Source organism: Sycon ciliatum, chromosome 7, assembly GCF_964019385.1.
Source record: "Sycon ciliatum chromosome 7, ocSycCili1.1, whole genome shotgun sequence".
NCBI classification, from domain to species: domain Eukaryota; kingdom Metazoa; phylum Porifera; class Calcarea; order Leucosolenida; family Sycettidae; genus Sycon; species Sycon ciliatum.
The window spans coordinates 5,976,121-6,002,350 of NC_088649.1; the positions used below are offsets into that span (position 1 = coordinate 5,976,121).

Here is a 26,230-nt window from a genome sequence, read left to right on the forward strand (position 1 = left end):
TCACATAGCACACAAACACACACGCACGCACGCATGCATGCACACAAATACACACAACAGGAATAAGCAAAAGTGTTGAAAACCAGCAGCCTTAGTGACGTGACGTGACGACGTCCGTTTGTTTCACCGTGTCGTCGATTTATTTTCCATGTATATGAGGCAGCATTAGTGCGAAACTCAAATCAATTGTCTTCTTCATGCACATGGTTAAATTCTAGCGCCATGTGTATGCATGTCCGACCAGCACTGTCAGTTTTGTCACCACCTTTAGAACTTTTGTCACCATTATCGTTTTTGTGTATGCTCTGAACTTGACAGCAGAAGATCAACACACACCCATATAACATCCCTTCCACTAACAGCCACTCATAATGACCAAGCAGAGCCAAAACGGATAACAAAGAAGCATGACCCATCTCTTGTAGTTACTTATCAAACGCATTTGTGCAGGGTATACTTTGGTCTTTGAAATTCACCGCAGCCCACAATTCAGCCGATGATCCCAGTCAAGGAACACAAACAAAAAGAAGAAGATGGAAGCCATTGGTAAGCCGCAAACCTTACAACACTGCAATCTACATGTATATGTAGATATTCATAGGTTGAGAGAAGGACACAAACGGGAAAAGTCTGAAGAAACAATTGACTGTCACCACCAAGACTTGAACCAGGGACCTTTGCTTGAGGCCAGCGATGCTCTAACCACTGAGCTTGGTGAAGCGGTCATCTCAGCTCGAAACATGTAGATATGCTTGTGATATAGTTCTAGTCTTAGACAAAGAAATCGAACCCGTCGGCTGAAACCAGCGCCAAAGCCCTTACTGCCCCTACAGTCCTCGTAGAGGTTATTGGACCGTGCATGATGTAATGGAAATGGAAACACTGTGTTACTTTTGAATAGTTTGGTTGCATTTCTTTGACAACGACTGTACATACAGTGTTCTACTAAAGAAACCAAACACTAACATTCACTAATAAACCCACCTTGGATACATGTGTGCATTACGCAATAAAAATCAACAAGCAACTCCATCAACGTAGTCACCACATTCAACCATAGGACAAAATTTAAAGTTCACAGGCATATAGCATGCACGCATGCGCGGGCAAGCACACAAACACACACACGCACACTCGCACACACACACTAACACACACACACACACACACACGCACGCACGCACACACACACACACACACACACACCACACACACACACACACACACACACACACACACATCCACCACACACACACCATTGGACCATTGGACGCCCATCGCCGGAGGCAATGATAGCGATGCTACGGCAGAAGCCATAGCAGCTCGAGCAGGGATTGCACCATTCAACAGCTTGCAAGGCTGAAGAATTGACCGCCACTATTCAGCCTGCTCTACACCACACAGCTATGAAGTGGCTTTTTCTGGCCAGTGAATCCCTACTTTTTGGTCTTTTTTCCACACACACACACACACACACACACACATACACACACACACACACACACACACACACACACACACACACACACACATACACACACACACACACACACACACACACACACACATACACACACACACACACACACACACACACACACATACACACACACACACACACACACACGCACACACACTTGTACGTGTTGCTCACTGCCAAAACTGGTCACGTGAGTCTCCCCGGGAGAGGGGAGAGAAACTCAAAAAGGAATCTTGGAAAGATGACTCAATTGGCTATTGCATCGCCCAACGGCCGAAGCCCCTAAGGGGCCGTCCAAGGTTACAAATAGTATTTTCAAAACGAAAAGTTCTCGCTTGGAAGTGGGTGGGTTTGAAGGAGTTTCTTTTTGAAAATAACTATTGAATGCGGATGGAGAATGCTCAATTACTTCTGGGTGCCGAAAATTGACATCAATATTTTATTCGAATTCGTTTTACCTGCAGAAAAGATAGGTGGGTGGGTGGGTGCTGAAAAATACTAAAAATTTTCGTTTTGCAAAAACTATTGGTAACCCCGGACGGCCCCTAAGTGGGTGAGGACAAGGTGCCGAAAAGAATATTGACGGCATCAGAGTGTCCGTCCCGGGATCCAACTGCAGTTACCCCTGCCCCTGGTGAAGGCAATGCTTGCTACGAGTGTGGACAGCTAAATCAGAGTGGATCTCACAAATAAAACACGCACACATACATGTTAGCTGCCCTGGCTAAACAGTCCCCAAGACACTCCCAGTGGATAGGTCCAAGTTATAGTTTCATGGCAGGAAGCCTTATTATAGAGTATTTTAGGATAAATACACCTGTTACACCCTCCCACGCACGCATGCACGCACGCACGTACGCACACACACACACACACACACACACACACACACACACACACACACACACACACAAAGGAATAAGCAAAAGCGTTCAAAGCTGCAAGTGTCTCGTCATTTCATAATAATTAAACGAAAAGACATGCTTCTTATCAACTTGACACAAGAAGACCAATACACACCCTTATCATATCCCCTCCTCTGGCAGCTACTAATTGTGACCAAGCAGAACAAAACAGATATCAAAGAAGCGCGTCACTTCTAGTTACTTACCCGTAGTGCACGCATTGTGATCTGCAAAATTCACCGCAGCCCACAATTTAGCCGATGATGCCAGTCATAGAGCACAGGAAGGAAGAATATGAAAGTCATTGGTAAGCAGCAAACCTTACAACAGCATAATATGCATGCACATGTAGATATGCTTCTGATTTACAGTCGTTGACAAAGGAATGCAGCCTAGAGAGCATGTGTGGGCAGGCGTGTGTTTACCGCCATATTGCCAGGTGTGTCTTTACCACCATATTTATCAACCATAAGTACAGCTGCAGTGGTGTATTCAACTTCATTCTCCCAAAACGAAAAAATATGCTTCTTATCAGCTTGACACAAGAAGACCAACACACACACCTATATAAGGTCCCTTCCTCTGACAGCTACTAATTGTGACCAAGCAGAATAGAACAGATATCAAAAAACCGCATCACTTTTAGTTACTTACGAGTTCTTTTAATTCTGAGATCTGTAAAATTCACCGCAGGCCACAATTTAGCCGATGATCCCAGTCATGGAACACAAAAAGAAGAAGATGAAAATCATTGGTAAGCAACAAACCTTACACCACTACAATATGTATATACATGTAGGTATGCCTATGACATCGTCGTGGACAAAGAAATCAAACCCGTGAGCCGAAATCAGCGCCAAAGCCCTTACGGCTCCTATGGTCGTCAGAGAGGTTCTTGGACAGTGCATGATGTACAGTAAAACCTGTAACTAAAGACCACCCTGACTAGCGACCAGCCTGGTACTAAAGACCACCCTGACTAGCGACCAGTCTGGTACTAAAGACCACCCTGACTAGCGACCAGCCTGGTACTACAGACCACCCTGACTAGCGACCAGCCTGGTACTACAGACCACCCTGACTAGCGACCAGTCTGGTACTACAGACCACCCTGACTAGCGACCAGTCTGGTACTACAGTAAAACCTGTAACTAAAGACCACCCTGACTAGCGACCAGCCTGGTACTACAGACCACTTCGCCAGGCACAGATAGTCTGACATTCATATTATGGTTATGCCAGGCAAACCGCTAACTAAGGACCACCTGGCAATAAAGACCGCTTTCTCTGGCCCCGACGGGTGGTCGTTAGTCACAGGTTTTACTGTAATTGAAATGGATATACTGCGCTACTTTTGAATAGTTTGGTTGGATTTCTTTGACCACGACTGTACTCACAGTGTTCCACCAAAGAAACCAAACACTAGCATTCACTAATAACCCCACCTTGGATACATGTGTGCATTACGCAATAAAAATCAACAAGCAACTCCATCCATCTGTCAGGTAAATCTGCGGCTTGCCAATCCATCGACGGCGGGGTAAATCCGGCTGCTTCTGCCATTTTACCTCTTGCACCGGTGGCGCTACTGCGACAATCAGTCTAGGGCGTTTATTTAGTTTACTTCTGACACCATGTTTCGGGGTAAACAAGTTAGTTGTTTAAGATAGGATTATATTCTCACTTGGCCATTGTAGGCAAATCATATAAACGCCGACATCTAAAAGATCCTGCATGAAAGTAGGCAGCTGCGAGATGCGTATCTCGCGCATGCTCTTGCATGGCTATGTAATGCATTACATCATAATACAACAGTCACCACATTCAACCATAGAACAAAATTTAACGTTCACAGGCATAGAGCATGCACGCATGTGCGGGCACGCACACAAACAACACATATGCACACACGCACACGCACGCACAGGCACACACACACACACACACACATACACACACACACACACACACACACACACACATACACACACACGCACACACAAACACACACACACACACACACACACAAATATACATACACAAACACAAAGACACACACACACACACACAGGAAAAGCAAAAGTAAAAGAGCACACAGAGATGCTGGACAAAAATTGGCACCTTGAGTCATGCCTCACTCTTTGCATGCTGCTAAACATCCAACTATACAGCAAATGTCCTGGTCATACATGTACATAATAGCAACCACACAAGTAATAACTAATAAGTAATACCAAGAGTAGATAAACAAGAGTGTGCAACTCCGCATCTCTTCTGCACAGCGGAGGAATTTTTTGTTGACGTCACCTTTTTTCAGAAAAACGTGCATTTTGCCGCAGAGCAGTGTGAGAGCACGTGCTGGGCACCGACCTTGTAATGTAAAGCCCAGCCAAGTGCACAAGGTAAAACTTTCCGAAAGATTCTCAGGGCGTGCGTCTTAGAAAAGATTACGTCAATAAAAAATTACGCCGCGGGCCAACCCATTCCGGAGTTGCACACTCTTGTTTATCTACTCTTGGTAATACTACTACAATACTGTTGGGCACCGAAGAACGCCGAAGAATGGTCAGGCTAAAATTTCACCAATTTTTAAGAACGGTCTAGACTGGATCTTTTTGCAGATAAGGACGGAAACTGCACGCACGCACGCACGCACCCACACAAAGGAATAAGCAAAAGCGTTCAAAGCTGCAAGTGCCTCGTCATTTCATAATAATTAAACGAAAAGACATGCTTCTTATGAACTTGACACAAGAAGACTAACACACACCCAAATTATATCCCTTCCACTGACAACTACTACATGTAATTGTGACCAAGCAGAACAAAACAGATATCAAAGAAGCGCGTCACTTCTAGTTACTTACCCGTAGTGCACGCGTTGTGATCTGCAAAATTCACCGCAGCCCACAATTTAGCCGATGATGCCAGTCATAGAGCACAGGAAGGAAGAATATGAAAGTCATTGGTAAGCAGAAAACCTTACAACAGCATAATATGCATGCACATGTAGATATGCTTCTGATTTACAGTCGTTGACAAAGGAATGCAGCCTAGAGAGCGTGTGTGGGCAGGCGTGTGTTTACCGCCATATTGCCAGGTGTGTCTTTACACCATAATTAGCAACCATAAGTACAGCTGCAGTGGTGTCTTCGACTTCATTTTCCCGAAACGAAAAGATATGCTTCTTATCAGCTTGACACAAGAAGACCAACACACACACCTATATAAGGTCCCTTCCTCTGACAGCTACTAATTGTGACCAAGCAGAATAGAACAGATATCAAAGAACCGCATCACTTTTAGTTACTTACGAGTCTTTCTAATTCTGAGACCTGCAAAATTCACCGCAGGCCACAATTTAGCCGATGATCCCAGTCATGGAACACAAAAAGAAGAAGATGAAAATCGCATCAACTTTTTCAAATTTGAGTGCGGATGCAGATTTTCTCGCTCTGCGGTTTTCTTAGCTTATGTCCCAAGTATGTCTAGCAGTACCTCCAGGAGTTGCTGCATCAACCTTAGTAAGGATCTTGCGTCAGAGGACCATGCCTTCTTCGTCAAGCTGCTTCTCGGAGCAGGGGTTCGGAGCACGGACATCCGAGTTATTGATACTCAGGGCAGGAGAGGTACGTGTAAAGTAACTCTTGCCTCGACAGCTGCCCGTGACACGTTGCTCTCCCGCGGACTGTCGGCCCAAGGGAAGACCTTGGAATTGTTGCCAGGGGATGGCACTGCTGAAACGGTGCATGTGTTTGGAGTTCCGGAGGACATGGCGCTGTCGGCCATTGCGTCTTCACTGAGTCGTTTTGGGGCACTCTTGGGGCCCGCGAAAAACGAGAAAAAGACGGTTGAGGGCTGCACCTTCAGTACAGGTATCGTATACTACACCATGGTACCCACAATCGCTGTCCCCAGCTCCATCACCGTAGGCCGGTACAAACTGCGAGTTTGGCACAAAGGGCAGACCCCCACGTGCTGGAAATGTAGCACCCCCGGCCACGTGGCGAGGGATTGCAGGGCGATCTCGCAGCAGGGCACCAAGCCCAGTCCGGGAGCTGCAACGTCAACAAGCGAGCTTGGACCACCCCAAGAACCACTTGGGCAGGGGCAGGAAAACCAAGAAGTGGCAGCGCTACCAACACCAGCAAAACAGCAACAAGAAGGCAGTGTGAACAAGGAGGCACAGGATCATGTCCCTGATGCACCACAACCTTGGACGTACGCCAATGCGTTGGGAGTTCGCACTCCCTGCACGAGTGCTCGAACCGAGGCGACTGCCCCCACATCTTCATCCACGCCCGCGTTCCCGATGAGTAGAGGCAAAGCTGGTCACCCATCACCCGATGACCAAGGCTTCAAGCTGGCTCGTGGGAAACACACGTTCCCAGCGCGTGTTATTACTCCGGCTGTAACAGTTTTCCCCTGTTCTCTATAACTTTACACTCCCTCGCACCTCATGCGTCTTACGCCTGTCTATTAGCACCTTCATTGGCGCCATTGCCACATGTATACTATCACATTTTGCATATAACTGGTCGAGGCACGCTCAACCAGGCCTCTTACTTTTCAAGTTTGATTAAACCTGTTACACTGGTAGCAGAGGATGGTTACTACTCTGCTTTTGGCAGGTGTTCTGGTCGCTCTGCTTACGCTCCTCGTACTCGTCGTTCGGCTGATAAACGATATCAAGACCGCTCAGCGCGTTAGCCAAGGAAACCGAACGATACATCCGAACTCGGAACCGTGGGAGCCAACACCCCGCCTTACGAAAGAGCCGCCTGTGTTTGGAGGAGATTCCGCTACATTCAAAGAATGGACGTTTGCAATGGACATGGCCCTACGGTCGTTGGCACTCCCAAATGCGGCACAGAGGGTCGACTACGCGGCAGGATTTTTGACTGGAAACGCTCGTCTTTGGTTGATAGCGGCATTGGAAGCTAACCAAGTGTTTTCCGACTGGCCTGCTCTGAAAGCGGCACTTGGCGATGTGTACGGACCACGGCACAACGAGGAAACATCGCGTATGGGACTAATTTCCGCAGCGCAGCGCGGGTCGCTGGACGCATACATTGCTGCTTTCACTCGCCTCAGCCTGCAAGTGCCGGAAATCGACCACCACACCAGAGCGCTGCTGTTCGTCAGGGGTCTAGTGCCGCACATCCAGCGACAGGTCATGCGTGAGCATCCACGTACCCTGGAGCAAGCTGTCATGGCAGCAAACACCGTGGAGCAGTCGTCAGGGCCACCGGCGTCGGGGCCACCAGCCAGTAGAGAGTCGCGTTCCGTGCCCAGCTTCCGTGGTCAGGGCCTCCGCAAGCTGACGGACCAAGAGCGTGTCCAACTGCGAGCAATGGGACACTGCTTTGCTTGCAGGAAGCCAGGCCACCTCGCTAAAGACTGTACTGAGGGTGGACAGCGCTACCCAAACGCTGGTCGCCAGTAAGAAAGGGGGTGCGCTTACTGGCGACGACCCAAGCGCCCACGCCGGTACCAGTCGCTAACCGGTTCGGAGCTCTGGAGGTTGAAGACGTTGCTCTCCAGGAACCTACGGAGCCGGAGACACCCATAGCTGTAGGAAATTGTCCCGTTGCAGAAAGGTGTCATGTCAGCAACGTCAGCGTCGGCAATGAACCTGAACACGACCTACTGCGCATACAGGGAAAGATCGGCGGTCGCCGTGCAGTGATGCTGATAGATTCCGGTTCGACGCATGACTTCATTGCAGACAGTTTTGTTCGAAAGCATCATCTTGACACGGATGCAAGCTCAGCAGTGCTGAGCGTAACATTGGCGGACGGCTCGACCAGCGAGGTCCCGCAGATTTCCACACGCACGCTAAGGGTGACAGTCGGGGGCTTCAGTGAGGAACAGCACTTTACTGTGTATCCCCTGACTCGCTACGACGCTATTCTTGGCAAGCCGTGGCTTACAAGGAACAACCCCAGCATCAACTTCCGTACGAACGAAGTTCAGTTGGACGGTGAGCCCTTTGTTGCCAAATTGCCTTCAGCTAACCCGCCGACAGCCGACCGGCCATCTGTGGAAAGCATGTTTATCAGTGGCCGACAAGCTCGTCATGCCCTGAGGAGTGGAGCCGAGGGGTTTCTTGCATGGGTCACTGCTGCAAACGAGGAGAATCGTTCCGGGCCACAACTCCAGGAATCAGAGCAACAAGACATCCAGAACCTGCTCAAGAGGTACCAGGATTTATTTCCAGACGAGCTGCCGAATGAGCTTCCACCGAAGAGACCAGTCGACCATGAAATCCAGATAGAAGATGGAGCCAGACCACCGTCTCGACCCGCCTACCGCCTGCCGAAACCAGAGATGGACGAGCTCCAGTCACAGCTATCAGAATTACTTGAGAAGGGATTCATTGAGCCAAGTAAGTCGCCATACGGTGCACCTGTGTTTTTTGTGAAAAAGTCGGATGGTACTCTGAGAATGGTGTGCGATTGGCGAGAATTGAATAGAATTACGATCAAAAACAAAGCTTGTCTTCCTAATATTGATGACTTATTCGACACGATCCAGGGCAGTGCATATTTCTCCAAGTTGGACTTGCGGTCAGGCTACAATCAAATCAGAATTCAAGACTCGGATGTTTCTAAGACGGCCATTAATACGCCGTTCGGCCACTTCCAATTTAGAGTCATGGGATTCGGGCTGACTAATGCCCCGGCCACCTTTCAGTCACTCATGAACTCTATTCTGCAACCGCATCTCCGAAAATTCGTTGTAGTATTCTTGGATGACATTCTAGTTTTCAGCAAGACCTGGGAAGATCATCAGCATCATCTTCAAACAGTTCTAGAAACACTTAGAAATAGTGAGCTGTATTGCAAACAGTCTAAATGCGAATTCGGCGTGAGAGAAGTTCTCTTCTTGGGGCATAAAATCAACGGCACATCAATTTCCCCTGATCCCAAGAAGATAAGTGCTGTGGAAACATGGCCAACTCCGTCGTCAGTAACTGATGTGAGGAAGTTTCTTGGCTTTGCAAACTATTTCCGAAGGTTCATAGATCGACACTCGACCATCTCTCGTCCATTAGAAGAAATCACCGGAAAAAATTCACGCTTTGAATGGAGCGCTGCTAGACAGAAGGCATTCGAGTCTCTAAAATCAGCATTACTCGAGGCGCCAGTGTTGCAACTGGCCGATGTTGAGAAAAGCTTCATGGTAGAAACTGACGCAAGTGACTTTGCCGTGGCGGGTGTGCTCCTGCAGCAGGGAGAAGATATGGATTTGCATCCCGTAGCCTATTGTAGTCGGAAACTGTCAGCTGCAGAACGCAACTATACTGCGGCCGAGAGGGAAACGTTGGCTGTGGTATTTGCATTAAAGTGCTGGAGAATCTATCTATTCCGCCACTTTGACCTGATGACTGATAATATGGGTGTTGTCTATTTACGAACCAAACCGACTCTCACCAAGCGTGAGGCAAGATGGGTAGAGTTTTTAGCTGACTATGACTTTACGGTCTTTCACAAACCAGGAAAGAAAAACATTGCCGACCCGCTTTCACGCCGTCCAGATCTGTTCAGTGATTCTGAAATAGGCGGGTCATCCTATCCTCCTAACATTCAGTTGAATGCCATAGAGCATACCCTAGAGATTAATCCAGACTTAGCGCAGTTAATTGTCAGCGGTTACAAGTGCGACAAGGATCTTGCTCCCATTATCAGGAGACTGAAAAATTCAAGCCATGACAATCTGCACGACCGTTACCTTCTAAATGAAACACCCGGTTATCTTTATCTCAGATCTTCACCACAGAACAGGTTATGCATTCCAAAGAGTAGCAAACTCCGACTCGCCCTGCTTCAAGAATACCATGACTGTGTGACTGCGGGGCATCCCGGTCGAGATCGCACCTATTTCAGACTCTCTAGATATTTCTATTGGCCCAGAATGGGACTGGATGTAAAGGCGTTTGTCAAGTCATGTGACGTCTGCCAACGAGTTAAAGGCGGCCAGCTAAAAACTGGTCTCTTGCAGAATTTACCAGTGCCCAGTCAGCCGTGGGCGGATATCTCGATGGATTTTATCATGGGTTTGCCTAGGACCGATACAGGTCATGATGCTATATATGTATTTGTAGACCGCTTGACAAAGTGTGTACATTTAGCACCTACTTCCTCTACTATTGACGCTAAAGGAAGTGCTGATCTGTATATTCAACATGTATTTCGACTTCATGGTTTGAGTTCTAGTATTGTATGTGATCGTGATCCAAGATTTACGGCAGCATTTTTTCAGGAATTGTTTGATCGCTTAGGAACGAAACTAGCATTTAGTACTGCCAATCACCCTCAGACAGATGGCCTAACTGAACGAGTAAACAGAATAGTAGAGGATGTGCTGAGGGCTTTTGTAAATCATAAACAAGATAACTGGGATATGCTCCTACCTCTCTGTGAGTTTTCTATCAACAGCGCTACTCAATCATCTACAGGAAACACACCGTTCTTCTTAAATTACGGTCTAAATCCCAGAGCGCCACCCGACTTCCTCAACCCTATTCAGGGAGGCAGAGATTCAGCTGATTGGCTGCAAGCAAGACAAGACGCGGTCAAGATCTCACAAGATGCGCTAGTGGCAGCTCAAGCTCGTCAGGCCTTCTATGCAGATCGGACAAGGGTCGAGGGAAAGCTGAAGGTGGGAGATTTGGTAATGGTCTACCGGGATTTCCTCCTGACTCCTGAAGCTCGGGACCGACCATCCCATAAATTACGCCCCAAGTGGTTTGGCCCCTTTCCTATAACCCATGTGGTCGGCCCGAATGCCTACAAGCTCAAGTTGCCTCATACCAGCCGCTGTCACCCGGTATTTAATGTGTCGGCACTCCGTGCCTACGAGAAGAACGCTATTCCTAATAGGAGACAGCCTACGCCTCCGCCTATCACGGACCTTGATGGTCATGCCCGCTATGTGGTGGAGAACATTCTCAGTCACCGCCGCCGGCAGAATCAGCTTCAGTACCTAGTCAAGTGGCAAGGCTACTCTGATGCCACTTGGGAGCCTGAACATTATTTGTTGGATGAATCTGGTAATGACATTGTTCCACTTCAGAAGTACAAAACCTTGGCTTCTGCCCGCTGAGTTTTGCAGTTGAACTTCTAGTTTCACCTTACACATTTGTTGAGCTTATTACACTTTATTTGCATGGAGTTTCAGTCGTCTTATTGTGTTACTTCAGTGCGAAGCCTTTTTTCGTCTCGCACGTGTTTGCGCTTATTGTACTCTATTCCACTTGAGCATTTGGGTTATAAGCTCCTTCCTCTCCATAGGAGGGGGATGATGTAACAGTTTTCCCCTGTTCTCTATAACTTTACACTCCCTCGCACCTCATGCGTCTTACGCCTGTCTATTAGCACCTTCATTGGCGCCATTGCCACATGTATACTATCACATTTTGCATATAACTGGTCGAGGCACGCTCAACCAGGCCTCTTACTTTTCAAGTTTGATTAAACCTGTTACACCGGCTACAAAGCAGGGAGTCCAGGTGACTGAGAGTGAGGAGAGCAAAGCCATTCGTCAACTCGTCACAAGGCTTCGGATGAGTATGCCACAGCGAAAGCTCGGGAGCAGGCGAAGGGACAGCTTGTAAGTTGTTAGAGGTTGCGCGCCTTGCATTGTTTGTCTCATTGGCTTAACTTTATTCCGCATTTGTCTGTATCTATCTGCATCAACATTTTAGCCCCTACTATGACTCTCCCTCTCAATCCTCATGCACCACCTTTTATACCCCATGCATCTACGCCGACTCAGTCTGGCATAAAAATAGCCACGCTCAATGCATGTAGTTTAAGATACAAACTGCCAGAGATTGCCAGCCTCATCCGCACGCGTCAGTACGACATCTTGGGTCTATCAGAGACATGGCTAGATCCCGAGATTACAGACGGAGAGCTCAGTATTGACGGGTACAATCTGATTCGAAAAGACCGCACTCAACGCTTGGGTGGCGGAGTCTGCTTCTACTACCGTCAAGATCTCCCAGTTCGATCCCGCCCAGATCTGCATTCTGAATCTACAGAAACAGTCTGGGTAGAAATAAATGGAAAACCAGGTCGACACCTGGTTGGTTGCGTGTACCGGCCACCGGGGGAGCCAGTGTCTTACTGGGCAGATTTGGAAGCAGATATTGTACGAGCAGCTGTGCAGTCTTCTTCCGTGACCCTAGTTGGAGACTTTAATGTAAATATGGACCCAGCCCATCCGGCACCCCAGCACAAACACCTCACCGACCTCTGTGCTGCGTTTGGCCTCCAGAACATCGTCATGCAGCCGACCCGTGAAACTCCACAGTGCCCTGAAGGCACGATGATCGATCTCATATTGACCAACCCGGCGCTAGTGTCCCTAGCAACGGTTGTGCCCACTGATATTAGTGACCACAGCGCTGTGGAAGCCTTTATTCAGCTTGCCGTTGACGTTCCACCCGCGTCATCCACGACGTCGCGGCTGACCAGGAATATACGTGGCGTTGACATTAACTCTTTTCGGCAAGATATCCTTGAGGCTTCTCTACATGATTTTTCGGATCACAATGATGTAAATCACATGTGGAAAGAGTGGCACACTAAGTTCCTGTACGTTTTGGACAAGCATGCCCCGCTGCACAACTCTAAGCCTTCCCGGAGGGCGATACCTCCCTGGTCTGACAGAGAGCTGCACCAGCTCGAACAGCGTAAACGGCGGCTGCACAGCCGTTGGCGGAAGGATAGGACAAACGGCACACTGTATGCAGAGTTTAAACAAGCACGTAGCACTGCTCGGAACGCGTATCGGCGCAAGCGAAACGAGTACTTCTCCCGTCAGTGCGAAGAAAATGTGGCCAACCCTAGGAAGTCTTGGGCCATTCTAAATGCAGTCACTGGGCGTTCACGTCGCCGCCAAGATCCTAGTTGTAGCATCAGCGAGGTGGCCGACACGTTCCACTCCATTGTCACCGATCCCAACCGTCCTGAACAACTCTGTACCCCGCACGGTCCCGCTGGACCCGTCTCCTTGACCGAACTTGATCCTGTGACTCCTGCTGACGTCCGACGTCTCCTTGAGAAGTTGGATGCGCGGAAAGCCACAGGTAGTGACGGCATACCGGGCTCTCTGCTACAGCAGTGTGCTGACTTGCTTTCATATTCTCTTGCTGTGCTCTTCTGCACCTCGCTGAGGACTGGAACCATTCCATCCGCATTTAAATTGGCGTCTGTCGTGCCACTGTACAAGGCCGGTGACCCATCAGTCCCCACCAACTATAGACCTGTATCCCTTCTCCCAATAGTGTCCAAGTTGCTGGAGAGGGTAGTGCAACACCAGTTAGTTCGTCATTTGGACTTGACCCAGGCATTACCCGAAACACAATTTGCCTTCCGCAAGAAATGTTCCACGGAAGACGCCCTCTGTGTGCTGACTGATAATCTGCAGAAGGCGAGAGACAGTGGCAAGACCACAGGGCTGTGCTTATTAGACATGTCGAAGGCTTTTGATAAAGTGCACCACGACAAGTTAATTCAAGACCTCCTTGCGGTTGGAATTTCTGGAAAAGCCCTTAGTTGGTTCGTCGACTACTTGTCCGGCCGCAAGCAGCAGATCCTCATCTCGCCTTCAACCAGCCCTGCTCTGGCTTGCACCTGCGGAGTGCCCCAAGGCTCTGTTCTCGGCCCTGTCCTCTTCAGTATATACACACGCGCTGTCCCTTTGGTTTCCTCGCCTGTGCCAAGTGTACAATTTGCAGATGACATAGCCCTGTACGACTCCCAGGCCTCAGCGGCGGAAGCGTCCAGAACCCTCACCACAGCGGCAACTGCTCTGGCCGGTTGGCTGAAGTCCCGAGGCCTTATCTTGAACGCCACCAAGAGCCAGGTTCTGACTATCTCTCCCCAGCAGCATGTACAGGAAGTAACAGTCAAAAGCGGCGACTGTCTCCTCCCCTCAGCGTCTTCTGCGCGCTACCTCGGCGTTCACCTTGACAATCGCCTAGATTGGGACACCCATGTAAACTATGTGGTCACCAAGGTTGCCAAGAAAATTGGCGCCTTGTGGCGGGCACGCCGAAGCCTATCAAGACGCTCTCGTCAGGTGTATGTGAAGGCGGTCATAATGCCCGACCTGCTTTATGGCTCCTGCTGTTTTTCAGCCGCAATGCGAGAGGGTCAACTGAAACGACTGCAAACCACGCAAAACAGAGCCATCCGCTGTATCGATGGCAACCCGCCCCGGACAGCCATGCAGCCGCTGCTCACTGCTCACTCCCTGTACCGTGTCAGCGAGCTCTACAGGCAGAAAATATTGATCACCATCTGGCGGTGCATCCACGCCCGCACCAGCCCTGTGCTCGCCCAGCTTCTGACCCCGGCACAAGGCACCCCTACCCGCCATCAGCAGTCAAATGGCCTACTAAGCCAGGCAAACCGTAGCCGCCGCGGTCAGCGGAGATTTTCTGTTGCTGGTGCTCTGCTGTGGAACGCTCTCCCTGGTGAGGTCCGCACAATTACCCGGCTACCTGAGTTTAAGCATGCATGTGTACCATACGCCTGTAGGGAGTAGTTCGAGTTGCTGCTGATTGCTCTGCTCTCCCTCCCCGTGCAGTTCAGTAACCCGCACGTAGTATCACAGATACATCGTATTCTCTCTCTCCCCCCGTTTACCCGCAGTCATTAGTATCCTATTCTCTTACTTTGTGCTTCCATAGCTTTTACTATGTTCTTCCATAGCCACTTCTAGGCTAAGCCTTCGCCGTCATTTTATTGGGTCGTCATCCCGTTTGAATGTGCGAAGTGAAATAAAAACCAACCAACCAACCAACCAAAATCATTGGTAAGCAACAAACCTTACAACACTACAATATGTATATACATGTAGGTATGCCTATGACATCGTCGTGGACAAAGAAATCAAACCCGTGAGCCGAAATCAGCGCCAAAGCCCTTACGGCTCCTATGGTCGTCAGAGAGGTTCTTGGACAGTGCATGATGTACAGTAAAACCTGTAACTAAAGACCACCCTGACTAGCGACCAGTCTGGTACTACAGACCACCCTGACTAGCGACCAGTCTGGTACTACAGACCACCGTGACTAGCGACCAGTCTGGTACTACAGTAAAACCTGTAACTAAAGACCACTGTGACTAGCGACCAGCCTGGTACTACAGTAAAACCTGTAACTAAAGACCACCCTGACTAGCGACCAGTCTGGTACTACAGTAAAACCTGTAACTAAAGACCACTGTGACTAGCGACCAGCCTGGTACTACAGACCACTTCGCCAGGCACGGACAGCCTGACATTCATATTATGGTTATGCCGTGCAAACCGCTAACTAAGGACCACCTGGCAATAAAGACCGCTTTCTCTGTCCCCGACGGGTGGTCGTTAGTCACAGGTTTTACTGTAATTGAAATGGATATACTGCGTTACTTTTGAATAGTTTGGTTGCATTTCTTTGACAACGACTGTACTTACAGTGTTCTACTAAAGAAACCAAACACTAGCATTCACTAATAAACCCACCTTGGGTACATGTGTGCATTATGTAATAAATATCAACAAGCAACTTCATGTACGTAGTCACCACATTCAACCATAGAACAAAATGTATTGTTCACAGGCATATAGCACGCACGCATGCGCGGGCACGCACACAAACGCACACACGCACACACGCACACACACACACACTACACACACACACACGCACACATACACACACGCACACACACACACACACAGACACACACACACACACACACACACACACACACACACACAAACACACATACACACACACACACTTGTACTTGTACTTGTTGCTCACTGCCAAAACTGGTCAAATGGGTCTCCCCGGGAGAGGGGAGAGAGACTCAAAAGGAATCTTGGAAAGAAGACTCAACTGGCTATTGAACCGCCACACGGCCGACACCCCTCCCCCCCCCCCCCCCCCTGAAATCCCCAAAACTCTGGGTGGACTTGAAAATGATCCCACTTATGGGCTCACCACACCTCAGTAAGTAGGTGAGGATAAGGTGCAGAAAAGGGATTGACGGCATCAGGGTATCCATCCTGGGATCCAACTGCATTTACCCCTGCCCCCAGTGAAGGTAATACTTGCTACTAGTGTGGGTGGCTAAGTCAGAGTGGACCTGATCTAAGCGTCACTAGCACCATTGAGTGCACAAGAGTTAATCTAGCCAGAAGCAGTCCATGGTTAACAGGTATGTATACTTCAAATAGAAAGTATACGAACCCTGAAACCAACAAAGGTTGCAGATACAACAATACACCTTCAACCAACAGACCGAACACAATCAGGCATAAGTGTACCCACAAACCGAACTAGCTGGCACCCCCCCCCCCCCCCCCCACACACACAAACACACAAACACACGCACGCACGCAAGAACACGCACGAACGCACACAAGCACACACGCACGCACGCACACACACACACACGCACGCACGCACGCACACACACACACACACACACACACACACGCACACACACACACATAAACAGGAAAAGCAAAAGTGAAAGAGCACACAGAAATGCTAGACAAAAATTGGCACCTTGAGTCATGCCTCACTCTCAGTTGCATGCTGCTAAACATCCAACTATACAGCAAATGTCCTGGTCATACATGTACATAATAGCAACCACACAAGTAATAACTAATAAGTAATACCAAGAGTAGATAAACAAGAGTGTGCAACTCCGCATCTCTTCTGCACAATCTGCAGATACCCCTGCCTAAGGCGGAATTTTTTGTTGACGTCACCTTTTTTTCAGAAAAACATGCATTCTGCCGCAGAGCAGAGTGAGAGCATGTGCTGGCCACCGACCTTGTAATGTAAAGCCCGGCCAAGTGCATGAGGTAAAACTTTCCGAAAGACTCTCAGCGCGTGCGTCTTAGAAAAGAGTACGTCAATATAAAATTACGCCGCGGGCCAATCCATCCCGGAGTTGCACTCTTGTTTATCTACTCTTGGTAATACTACTACAATACTGTCCCTGGATGTGACAACTGCTGCCTGATAGTCCTGTGATGGCAGGATCTACCTACTGAGCAGCTCTGTGCTGAGCTGTCATGCCCTCTTGATACAACGTGGTTTGGTCAGTGTCTTGTCCCACATGCTAAGCATGTAGGTTGAGTGACACACGCTTTTCCACGTAGGTGACATGCTTTCTTGGCATGACATCATGTGACCCAACGCCGGGACCTGGTCAGGTAGGTTCTCGCGTTGCACGTTTCCTGGAAGTGCTTCACTTCCTGGAAATGTGACTCCAGGCTTTGTGCAAAACCACGTCACTACGACGTTCTACAGGTTTCCACGATGCCTCGGTGCTTTGTGCAAAGAGCCAAGACTAACCAACTGAGCTAAGTGCAAGAGAGGAGACTAGACGTGTGCAAGAACCAAAACCGTCGCCGCGCAAGAGGTCAGAGTATCACGCAAGCAAAACCAAGAATGCAGCAGAACTTACCATAAGAAGCCGCTGAACTATGGCACGTTGGGTGAGCGGGCTCCCCAACGTGACCCTCATACATACACACATTGTACTCTGGCGTGGGTGAGTGGGCTCCCCACGTCACAATTTGGTCTTTCTTCTCCATGTCTTTCTTTTCTGCTGACTGGCTGCTCATATTCCTGTTTTACCTGTTCTAGTTGTTCCTGGAAATACCTCGTACCATTCTAGGCAATTATCACGCCATATCTCTAAATTGCGCTATAAAAGAAGCTCTCATTCTCTTTCTTACTTCAGTCTAGTCTAGCAGTCGAGACTCGATCTCAGCTCTCTGTCTTGGTTTACTTTGAGCTCGGATTGAATGACTACTCACAACGTGAAAACTAACAGTCCTTGTTTGTTGATCGTGTGGGATTGAACTTGGACCAAGCCAACTATTCTGGTTGGCCCCTGGGTTGTGTTGGGCTTGTCGTGAGGCCACACGTCTATTCAGTCGCCGCTCGTAGTGATTTCGGGGTCCGGTCACTGAGAGCGCAGGGATTCGACACTACTACAATACTGTCGGGCACCGAAGAACAGAGCGCCGAAGAACGGCCAGGCTAAAATTTCACCAATTTAAAAGAACGGTCTAGGCTGGATCTTTTTGCAGATAAGGACGGAAAATGTGATGTACACTATAATGTACACTCAGAAGTATAACTCTGCATAAATGTACATGAAGGTTTGCATGATACATCAGGGACGTTGAAAGGTATTGTAGTGTGGTACAGTTAGCCATCTGAAGTACAATTTACACTTGGGGGAATTATAATTAATATGGGATGGCCGAGCCGAATATTTTGGAAATTTAGAGCCCAAATCAGTGCATTTTATTGATTCAGGGGAACTTGGGGCAAATAGTGGTACGGTCAATACCGTAGTGACCGTACCGTGTGCGACGCCCCTGTACATTTCCGTTGTTTTAAGGTACTGCAAGTAGCACGATCAAAACACGTGAACTAGCAGGTGTGCATATGCTTCACCATGCAACCATGTACTTCCTCCGCCCACGCAAAAAAATCGTTTATCTCTTTCAGCCCATTGACGGGTGTCAATCTATCATTATCCATGTATGTGTTGCAACGCTAGTGTCAACCTCTAATCAAATGTCTTCTTCATGCACGTGGTTTAATTCTAGCGCCATGCGTATGCATGTCCACCTGCACTGTGAATTGTTTTATCACCTTTAGAGCTTTTGTCACTGGACGGTATTCGGCATACATGCAAGAACGGACTTCCTCGCCTGGAGACACCAGCAGTGATGAATTTGGGGGGAGGGGGGGGGGGCGACGCAAAAGGCACAATGTACTACAGACTACAGTGCTTGTCAATGGAATTCATCCTACTGTTAGGCCCACAAGTAATTAGTTCATATTCATTAGTTCATGCATTATTCATTTGGCCTGGGTAGCTACTTGCGCGCCAATGTTTGCCATAGCTACCCAGGCCCTTTATATTGCGTTGCTTCTCTCTTCAACTCTCTCTCTCTTCAATAGCTCTCTTCAACTTGCTCTCTTCAATACTGATCACCATGTAGTCGTTTCGTTCGTCCCGGTCTTAGTCATCCCGTCTCTAATAAATGTCGTTCCACCAACCTACCTGTTCCCGTTGTCAGTTGTGATAGTGAGCAAGAAACCTCTCTTGTTCGGACCCAACACTCCCGAAAACGAATGCTGGGTGCTACAATGCCCTGGCAATGTTGTGCGGCCAGGCAGTGTGCTAGATTGTGCCTCTGCTATATACATATACACTGGGACAATTTTGACATGGCAGCACTGTACTTAGAACAAACCACCAGTACCCTCATCAATCACTGACTTCACTTAAGTACCTGTCCTTAAAAACAAGAACAGCTGAAGACGTCTTTGACGGTAACTTATCATCCGCTTCTACAAAACCCATCCTAGTCTTACCAAATTGATTGATTGGGCACAACAACGGCATTTTTCCCGGTAAATACACAGAACAGCTATCAAAGTTACTTACAATACACTCCATCTGGAAAGAGGCCACCATCAAGCATTGAACAAATGTCCCGGTCATGTAGCACACAAAAACACACACACACACGCACGTATGCATGCAAACAAATACACACAAAAAGATTAAGCAAAAGTGTTGAAAACCGGCCGCCATAGTGACGTGATGATGTCCGTTTGTTTCACCGTGTCGTCACGTTTCTACTTTTTGCTTGCAAAGTCCATCGGCTATGGCAAGTTGAGACTCACATTGTTCCCGTGGTAGTTGGAACTTCAGGCACTGTTTGCAAACAGTTGCTAGGATACATTGACACCATAGGTATCACCAGCTGCTGCTCTGTGTCTGAATTGCGAAAGAATTCTCTCCTTGGCTCGGCAGCTATCCTGCGTAAAGTCCTTGATTTGTAATGCTCTGGGGTAGGTGGTAGAGTTCTTTCGGTCCTATTGTCCTTCAAAACTTCTAGTGTTTCCTATGATCAATATGTAAGAAAAAGAGTGTGGTGTGTTTCTCTCTGTTGTTTACCTACCAACATATTTCTTAAAAATCAAGAACAACGTAGGCAGATGGAAATGCTCCAAGACTAAGCAAATTCCACCCAGGAACTCACGGAACCAGATGATTACATAATAGCATAGCATGAAACACACAGAGTGGTAATCGAAAATTCTGACTTCTGATGGGTAATATGCACACGATAACAGGGAGCACCAGCTATAGTTCTACATCTCTGCAAAGCAAAGAGAACAGCTTTCAGAGATCCTGAACACGATGGCACTTACCCCACTGGACGCGTACTCAAGTTCCAGAACCTGAACAAATGTCCACAAGCATATAGCACACACACGCACGCACGCAAGCAAGCACACGCACGCACGCACACACACACACATACACACACACAGGAAAAGCAAAAGTGAAAGAGCACACAGAGATGCTGGACAAAAATTGGCACCTTGAGTCATGCCTCACTCTTTGCATGCTGCTAAACATCCAACTATACAGCAAATGTCCTGGTCATACATGTACATAATAGCAACAACACAAGTAATAACTAATAAGTAATACCAAGAGTAGATAAACAAGACTGTGCAACTCCGCATCTCTTCTGCACAATCTGCAGATACCCCGCCTGTGGCGGAATTTTTTGTTGACGTCACCTTTTTTTCATAAAAACATGCATTCTGCCGCAGAGCAGTGTGAGATCACGTGCTGGGCACCGACCTTCTAATGTAAAGCCCGGCCTAGTGCCCGAGGTAAAACTTTCCGAAAGACTCTCAGCGCGTGCGTCTTAGAAAAGAGTACGTCAATTCAAAATTACGCCGCCGGCCAACCCATCCCGGAATTGCACACTATTGTTTATCTACTCTTGGTAATACTACGTCACGTCCCTGGATGTGACAACAGCTGCCTGATAGTTCTGTGACAGCAGGACCTACCTAGTGAGCAGCTCTCACGGTGCTGAGCTGTCATGACCTTTTAGTAAAACGTGATTTGGCCAGTGTCTTGTCCCATATGCTTAGCATGTAGGTTGAGCGACACACGCTTTCCCACGTAGGTGACATGTTTTCTTGGCATGGCACATCATGTGACCCAACGCCGGAACCTGGTTAGGTAGGTTCTCGCGTTGTACGTTTCCTGGAAGTGCTTCACTTCCTGGAAATGTGACTCCAGGCTTTGTGCAAAACCACGTCACTACGACGTTCTACAGGTTTCCACGATGCCTCGGTGCTTTGTGCAAAGAGCCAAGACTAACCAACCGAGCTAAGTGCAAGAGAGGAGACTAGACGTGTGCAAGAACCAAAACCGTCGCCGCGCAAGAGGTCAGAGTATCACGCAAGTAAGACCAAGAATGCATCAGAACTTACCATAAGAAGCCGCTGAACTATGGCACGTTGGGTGAGCCGGCTCCCCAACGTGACCCTCATATATACACACATTGTACTCTGGCGTGGGTGAGCGGGCTCCCCCACCTCACAATTTGGTCTTTCTTCTCCATGTCTTTCTTTTCTGCTGACTGGCTGCTCATATTCCTGTTTTACCTGTTCTTGTTGTTCCTGGAAATACCTCGTACCATTCTAGGCAATTATCACGCCATATCTCTAAATTGCGCTATAAAAGAAGCTCTCATTCTCTTTCTTACTTCAGTCTAGTCTAGCAGTCGAGACTCGATCTCAGCTCTCTGTCTTGGTTTACTTTGAGCTCGGATTGAATGACTACTCACAACGTGAAAACTAACAGTCCTTGTTTGTTGATCGTGTGGGATTGAACTTGGACCAAGCCAACTATTCTGGTTGGCCCCTGGGTTGTGTTGGGCTTGTCGTGAGGCCACACGTCTATTCAGTCGCCGCTCGTAGTGATTTCGGGGTCCGGTCACTGAGAGCGCAGGGATTCGACACTACTACAATACTGTCGGGCACCGAAGAACAGAGCGCCGAAGAACGGCCAGGCTAAAATTTCACCAATTTTTAAGAACGGTCTAGGCTGGATCTTTTTGCAGATAAGGACGGAAAATGTGATGTACACTATAATGTACACTCAGAAGTATAACTCTGCATAAATGTACATGAAGGTTTGCATGATACATCAGGGACGTTGAAAGGTATTGTAGTGTGGTACAGTTAGCCATCTGAAGTACAATTTACACTTGGGGGAATTATAATTAATATGGGATGGCCGAGCCGAATATTTTGGAAATTTAGAGCCCAAATCAGTGCATTTTATTGATTCAGGGGAACTTGGGGCAAATAGTGGTACGGTCAATACCGTAGTGACCGTACCGTGTGCGACGCCCCTGTACATTTCCGTTGTTTTAAGGTACTGCAAGTAGCACGATCAAAACACGTGAACTAGCAGGTGTGCATATGCTTCACCATGCAACCATGTACTTCCTCCGCCCACGCAAAAAAATCGTTTATCTCTTTCAGCCCATTGACGGGTGTCAATCTATCATTATCCATGTATGTGTTGCAACGCTAGTGTCAACCTCTAATCAAATGTCTTCTTCATGCACGTGGTTTAATTCTAGCGCCATGCGTATGCATGTCCACCTGCACTGTGAATTGTTTTATCACCTTTAGAGCTTTTGTCACTGGACGGTATTCGGCATACATGCAAGAACGGACTTCCTCGCCTGGAGACACCAGCAGTGATGAATTTGGGGGGAGGGGGGGGGGGGGCGACGCAAAAGGCACAATGTACTACAGACTACAGTGCTTGTCAATGGAATTCATCCTACTGTTAGGCCCACAAGTAATTAGTTCATATTCATTAGTTCATGCATTATTCATTTGGCCTGGGTAGCTACTTGCGCGCCCATGTTTGCCATAGCTACCCGGGCCCTTTATATTGCGTTGCTTCTCTCTTCAACTCTCTCTCTCTTCAATAGCTCTCTTCAACTCGCTCTCTTCAATAATAAACAGGTAGTCGTTTCGTTCATCCTGGTCTTAGTCATCCCGTCTCTAATACATGTCGTTCCACCAACCTACATGTTCCCGTTGTCAGTTGTGTTAGTGAGCAAGAAACCTCTCTTGTTGGGACCCAACACTGCTGAAAACGAATGCTGGGTACTACAATGCCCTGGCAATGTTGTGCGGCCAGGCTGTGTGTTAGATTGTGGCTCTGCTATGTACATATACACTGGGACAATTTTCACGGGGCAGCACTGTACTTAGAACAAACCACCAGTACCCTCATCAGTCACTGACTTCACTCAAGTACCTGTCCTTAAAAACAAGAACAGCTGAATACGTCTTTGATGGTAAATTATCATCCGCTTCTATAAAACCCATCCTAGTCTTACAAAATTGATTGATTGGGCACAACACCGGCATTTTTCACGGTAAATACACAGAACAGCTATCAAAGTTACTTACGACATACTCCGACTGGAAAGAGGCCACCATCAAGCATTGAACAAATGTCCCGGTCATATAGCACACAAACACACAAACACACACGCACGTATGCATGCAAACAAATACACACAAAAGATTAAGCAAAAGTGTTGAAAACCGGCAGCCATAGTGACGTGACGATGTCCGTTTGTTTCACCGGGTCGTCACGTTTCTACTTCTTGCTTGCAAAGTCCATCGGCTATGGCAAGTTGAGACTCACATTGTTCCTGTGGTAGTTGGAACTTCAGGCACTGTTTGCAAACAGTTGCTAGGATACATTGACACCATAGGTATCACCAGCTACTGCTCTGTGTCTGAATTGCAAAAGAATTCTCTCCTTGGCTCGGCAGCTATCCAGCGTAAGGTCCTTGATTTGTAATGCTCTGGGGTAGGTGGTAGAGTTCTTTCGGTCCTATTGTCCTAATATGCACACGATAACAGGGACCACCAGCTATAGTTCTACATCTCTGCAAAGCAAAGAGAGAACAGCTTTCAGAGATCCTGGACACGATACGGCACTTACCCCACTGGACGCGACCTCAATCTTCGGAGCCTGAGCAAATGTCCACAGGCATATACCACACACGCACACGCACACGCACACGCACACGCACACACACACACACAGGAAAAATCAAAAGTTAAGGAGAACACAAAAACTAGCTCAGTACATTCAGCACCTTCGCTGCTCTCCAGCACTGGAGATGGGCGTCCTTGTCATGAGACTTGGCCTCATTCTCTTCCTTTCATGAAGACCTTTCCAGGAAGCCAAAGATTGTGATTGTCGGGTTGGTGTAACTAAAGTTGAAATCTGAAGAACATGAAAATATGCAGATTTTCGGAATTTTCTCTGTGGCTGGTAAAGAGCTAACTCGGATACTGAAAAATGTGTTGAAAACCGGCAAAAATCTCATCACTTCATAATAAACGAAAGGATGTGCTTCTTATGAACCTGACACAAGAAGATCAACACACACCCATATCAGATACATCCCTCTAACAGCCATTCATAGTGCCCAAGCAGAACCAGCCTGATCAAAGATGCACAACCCTTTTAGTCACTCACCAGCGTGTTTATTAGTGTGGACTGTGAAATTCATCGCAGCCCACAATTTAGCGGATGGTCACAGTCATAGAACACAAAAAGAAGAAAAAGATGAAAGTCATTGGCAACCAGCAAACCTCACCACACTACAATATAGATATGCCTCTAACAAGTTATATACAGTTTTCGACAATAGAAACCAAAAATATTTAAAATACAACTACAGTCCTGCTCAACATAATCCATTCACTGCACTCAAGTTTGCTCCTTGCATCATTTCGCAGTCCAGTGTTTGCAAGTGTAGGGTTGTGCAACACCCGGTGGTGCGTACTTGAGTGACGCTGCGACTGGATTTCATTGAGCAGTGCTGTAGTCAGTCCTGGGAATCCCTTGTTTAGAGAACACTAGTGCTGCACTTGACATTGTCCGGTTGCCAAGGTGATCATGGTGATCCATAGTCCCGCGTCGCGCTTTCCCCGCCTCGGCCCTTTTTACCTCCGCAGACCGCGCCTGAAAAAAGATGACGACGCTGTTTTGGGGAATATTTTCTGATCGCCTCGACAGTGCGCCAAATTAAAAAAAAGTTGAAATCCTTTTCTTCTTTCCCGAGTGATCAGTGGTGATTTTTCAAGCTTGTTCGCAATGTTCAATATCCAATGGCTCTGGAGGAAAGAAAAGTCGAAACAAAAACGTAGTCACTGGCCTCATTTCAAGTGACAGCAGGAAAAGAATTCTGAATTTGGGTAGTACCCAATCAAACTCCCCATCGGGAAAGTTTGTTTGGGGGGGGGGGGGGAGGCGTCAATTCCCCTTCTCAACCAGACCATGTGAGCCAGAGCACGCTAAAATATGACCACAGACCAAAAATTCGATTTTCAGTTTTTTGTTCAAAAATGATCTAACACACCTAATGTTCACTGTCTGAAAGTTTTGGATTGATTGGACATCTCTAAGTGTGGCTACAATGGTATTTTATGCAGCACTGTTGAAATGGTGAAATTCTATGTACAGCAATGGGATTGTCATTTTTGCACACAATTGATATGTCCCTTGGTTCATCCTTTCCGGGTCAGTTCCTCTGTCCAGGGTCTTATAGCATGAGCTGACAGGTACTCAGCCACATCCAAAATACCAAATTGCCTATAGGCAGCTGAGCTGGGTGTCCGAAATACCTCCTGTTTGGAGCACCACTGGAGAACCGCCAGCGAAAACACGGTCAACATCTGTAGATGGCCGAAGAAGTTGGCACTCCATGACCTCTCCATCACACTCCACCTGTACTTTCAGATATACAGTATACACTGCTGCACACAGTTTTCCTCGACATACTAGATGTCGCACTCATATTCCCCACAGCTTTGCAAAGCCCATCTGCACACGGTTTTCTCTGCTCGCCAGAGAGTACTGCTTTCGCT

The 26,230-nt window shown here is 47.8% G+C and overlaps 1 protein-coding gene across 1 annotated transcript in view; it reads right to left on the reverse strand.

The window, feature by feature from the left end:
- LOC135820828 (uncharacterized) overlaps nt 1-26,230 on the reverse strand; it is a 189,246-nt gene that overhangs the window by 102,033 nt on the left and 60,983 nt on the right. The gene's annotated exons all lie outside the window — the stretch shown is intronic.